Source organism: Pelodiscus sinensis, chromosome 14, assembly GCF_052426305.1.
Source record: "Pelodiscus sinensis isolate ZL-2025 chromosome 14, ASM5242630v1, whole genome shotgun sequence".
Taxonomy (NCBI): Eukaryota; Metazoa; Chordata; order Testudines; family Trionychidae; genus Pelodiscus; species Pelodiscus sinensis.
Window position 1 is genome coordinate 5,081,845 of NC_143065.1, and position 4,831 is coordinate 5,086,675.

A 4,831-nucleotide genomic window follows, 5' to 3' on the forward strand; every position below is an offset into this window, starting at 1 on the left:
GTGATTGCCTTGTTGACACAAACTTGGCTTAGCTCTCTGGAATAATGTCTGCTATTTAGGATTTGTCTGGGGAGTTTTTAGCCACTCCTGAAACATCTGCCTTCTCTGTCAGGGGCTTTCCCATGGCCTAGACCACTGTGCTAGGAAATAGGGATGTTGCAGTGTACAGTACATGACTAACCGCTTAACCAATAAGCAGATGCTTATCAGTTAATGGTGTTGCTTACGCTCAGCCTCCCGAGGAGAAAGCTTCACTGTGGGAGGGCAGCAAAGCCTCCTCCCTGGGCACTGGGCGTGCAAGAGTTGCCTGCTGTGTTCTCAGAGAGGCTTCATTGCCACAGCGAAGTTACCTCCCCGGGAGCCAGGCCAGCAGGGACTGGTGGCCCTGCTCCCAGGGAGGTGGCTTCGCTGCAAGGTTTTATGCTGCAGTGCTCCCAGCACATGTAACCGCTGAGAATTTGAGTGGTTAGACAGTTTGAGTGGTTAGACAGTTATTACATGATTGTTAACATCCTTACTATGAAGCATACTGATAAGGTGGTGGAGCTGTTTGGACCATCTGAACTCAGCATTTGGCATGACCGAAAAGTAAGTATGTTACTTTATGTAGCAACTGCCCGATACACTGAGCAGCCTTGGACAATAGAGGGACTTTTCACAGAAGAGTGTGGTTCAGAGTAAGCAGGAGCAAAGTTGTGAAAATGTTCCACTGCATGTGTTCTTTGCATTGCAATCCCAACACTGCTTTTGGCAATTGCCGCCTGGGCCTATGCTGAAAGTAGCTGCTTAGATAGAAAATACAGTAGAATATTAAGTGAAAATCCAACACAATGGAAGCAACCTTCTTTCCTTGTGTCATTAGCAAAGTGGTGTTGTGGATCACAATTTAGAAACTACTGTGCTAAATTCTGGATCTTTGAGTATCAGTGTCTTTTCTGTTTTTATGAAGTTTATAGTTTAATTCTTTTGCGCTATGAAATTCTGTGCTCTATTGCAATTTTGCCCTCCCTCTGATACTAGTTCCATCAGTACTGGTCATCTTGCCATTTCTCTTCTCCTACCTTCCCTAAATACTTAGATAATCTAATTACCATTCTTTTCAGGAAGCATCATGAAAACGTCTACATCCACTCCTTTCTATCATACTTCCTTTTATATTTGATGTAGACGTTGTCATGCTGTCTTTTTTTTTTTTTAATGTGAGCAAGTAACAAACCTAAACAAGCTACAAGGAGGTGGTGTGCACTGGCTCTGTTGGAGGCTTTTATGTTGCATGGCTGCAGCAGTAGATGAACTGATCAGCACGTAAACTCACCGGAAGCCTGTCGGAGGATGGGCTTGCATTATGTTGCTATGGCATTATGTTGCAAAGCCCTCAAATGGCCGTTTATCTTGGTGCCCTAGGCGACCGCCTAGTTCACCTGTATTGACAGGCTGCCACTGTTTGCGCACAAGGAAGTCAGCCATAGGGAAGAAATTCCCCACTTGAAGTTGTTTTGCTATAAGTCCAAATTTTTTGGAACATTTCTTAGACTTATAGTGAGGATGGCCTGTAGTATCTGATTGTGAGCACTTGGGTCAACCTTTGTAAACCACTTCTCTAACTGAACAGAATGACAACTATAAGAGACCTACAATTTGAACATCTACTGTAGTGTCCCATCTAAATGACCTTAGCAGGGAATGTCCCACTGTATTTCAAAAATTAGAGGTCTTACATTGTACAGTATACATCCAGTTATAACAGCATGTCAGAAATGTCATCAAACCAGTACCCTTTTAGATTTAATTTGCACAGCTTTGGAAGTCAAGTGAGGTGTTGGCCACCTTATAAATTAAAAAGCCGAAAGCTTTTAAGTGTTATTTGTTAAATGCCGTTTAAGACCAGCCAAGTGACTGCTGCCCATTTTGCACAAAGAGAAGTCCTTCAACCAAGTTAGTGATTCAGGAAAATTGATGTAAACTCCTAAAGATACCTGATGTCTCACCAAAACTCCCTCATTAATTCTTTACATTTGTGATTTTGCTTGAATTCGTTTAAAAATTGCATAAAGGATTGATTGATTTTTTTTTTTTAAGTTTCCATCCCTAACTATGAAATCTGTAGCTGATTCCTTCTGATGCGCTCATTAATTCTGTCCCCATTGGTCTATTACTGGCTGCTAACTTTTATGAAAAGTGATCCTCATCTTGCTTTTCCTGTGTTGCAGGTTACAGTCACTGGCCTTTCCCCTGGGACAGAACTCTCCTGCTGTATGGCAGCTATGTGTATCACAAATTGTTATTGATGTGTTGCCTGGAGAAACTCAGAAAAGCTTTGGAGCTAGTTGTGTTGGAAAGAGAAGGGGTTTGCTGCTGGAAGAAAGCCCAAGGATCAATGGCTACTTTTCCCAACATCTTAACTCCAGACAGGATTCCAGGATTTGTATCCCATCCAGATTGATTAGCTTCACTCTGTCAGGGATCTCAGCTCCAGCATCCAACCTAATGCAAAGGCCAATCGCTACCCTCACTGTGAAGCTGTTCACAACCCCCGCACACAGCTGCCACATATCCTCTCAACCGAAATTGCTAATAACTTAATTTCAATAGGAAAAAGCACCATCACATACCCACAATCACAGACAGTACTTTCCCTGACACATTTTCTTAAGGTGAAAACATCTTATGGATTCTGTACTTTGCTAGGGAGCCCCCATACCAGAAGAAATGAGAGTATTTTCCACAGTGACCCATGCAGCTCTTCTGTGTCCTGTCTATTCTTGCAGCTGAGTTCCAGAATTTACTACAAAGGTTCCAGTAGCATCAACTGTGCAGTTACCAGACTCACTTCCAGGCATCCATACCTGCCAAGACACGGTTCTTGTGACTGCAATACCCATTCCTCCACTGCCTCTTACCCGTTTACTTTCCCTCTTATTAAAAGATCCCGGCCTAGATCTTGCTCTTTATTTACAATTCAGAATCCAAAGGGACTGCTTTTCAGGGCTTTAAAAGCATAAAGCAAATCCAGCATGGCAAGGGAGAACTCCTTGTCCACAGATGAAGATAGCTCAACAGATAACAACCCTAATCCCAATAGGCAATCTGTGGCAAATTTAAGCAAGTGCACACAGAGGTTTTATGGGTCACATTCACCCATCTTTCCTCAGAATTTTGCTAATGGCCAAGAGAGACTTAAAAGTGCACAGATAGTATTTCTTGATAGAAGAGGAATCTTGAGACTGTCCTGAAAACAGAAGGTGTCGACGCCATCTGATAAGTGCTGAAGGCTTATATGATGTGGAACGAATATGGAACCTAAAAGGATTAAGTGTTGCATCACCTTCTGTCTTTTGCCAGGGAAAGTTCAAAAACAAAGCAGCATTGTTATAAAGAGAAGCAGAAATCCCGTCCTTCATGAGAACTTTGATGGTATTTCTAAAAATGGTATTCACAGACAATCAAAATAAAAGCTGTGAATAAAACATCTATTATGAAGAGAGATTATATGTTAGCTAAAATTCAACTTTACTTATGGAGTATGCTGCCTATAGGATGGGGCAGGAAAGCAATTTAAGTCTAGACTGTTTTCAGCAAAGTAAATTTACTTAGGAATAAAATGTGTATTTTATGTGGCTGTTACTTTCCTTGCTTATCTTATCTCTTTTTAGTTTTTAAAATAACACCAATTATTTATAATCATAATTGGCAAGCAAAGTTTTATTTTCAGGTACATTGTTTGTACGTGAGTGCTATTAAGCAATTTTTTCCCCACACATCAGTATTTAAATCCTACAATAAGGAGGACTTCAGTTATCTGTTTCTGTTAATTTAAAGCAATTGCAGGCCCCTGTGAAATCCCCACTGTTGTGCATGAAGTTTACAGTCACTAACAGAAAATTGGAGTTTTTGATAGCACGTCAGACCACTGATTGATAGATTTGTTACCCATGCTGCTGATATGGAAATCTCTGGTGTGTATTTGCCAACCCTGTATTTCAAAAGAGGGAAGACACTGCCTGTTTAAATAGCTGTACATCCAATTATTGACATGACCTTAGACATAGTTTGGGAATTTGCAGCAATAGCCATTTACATGTGTGATTTTAGAGGCAATTTCTCTTACTCGTATCAGTGACAGCTTACTCTATATTTCATCTGCCCAAGAGACGTCTTATATTTGAAAGATGCTAACTTGGCTCAGGAAAATTTTAATTGCTAGTTTATAGAATAAGCGTGTTGTTTAATCTATAACATTACTTACAACAACAATAATTTGCTGTTTCATAACATATATACACACACAGATAGACACACCAATTAATACTTGCAGTTATTATACTAGGATTTCAGCTATTAATAATTTAAATGAACTGAGAAGAAATATACTAAAAGGGATGGCACTTGAAGGCTGTTGCTGACTAAGGAGATAATGAGCCATTAGCTATTATCTTTGACAAATCATGGAAGAAGGGAGAGATTCGAGAAGACTGGGAAAAGCGCAGATCATACCCATCTGTACAAAAGGGAAATGACAATCCAGGGAATTATAGACCAGTCAGATTAGCTTCTGTACCAGGATAAGGAAGAAAATAATTAAGGAATCCATTTGCAAACCCGTAGAGCAGCAGTCCCCAATGCAGTGCCCGTTTCTGTGCACCTGCTGAGTGATGGGGGCCGGCCCCGCCCCCGGGTGCACGGCGCATGGGCGGTGCTGGCCCCGGGTGCACGGCGCATGGGTGCTGCCGGCTCCTGGGTACGTGGCACAAGCGCCGGCTCTGGGCACGCAGTGCATGGGCGGTGGTGGCCCTGCCCCAGGGCACATGGGACATGGGCTCTTCCGGCCCCG

The 4,831-nt window shown here is 41.9% G+C and overlaps 1 pseudogene; it reads left to right on the forward strand.

Moving 5' to 3' along the window:
• The first annotated feature begins 498 nt into the window (after positions 1-498).
• Positions 499-3,606, forward strand: LOC112546468 (C2 calcium-dependent domain-containing protein 4C-like; annotated as a pseudogene).
• The last annotated feature ends 1,225 nt before the right edge of the window (positions 3,607-4,831 follow it).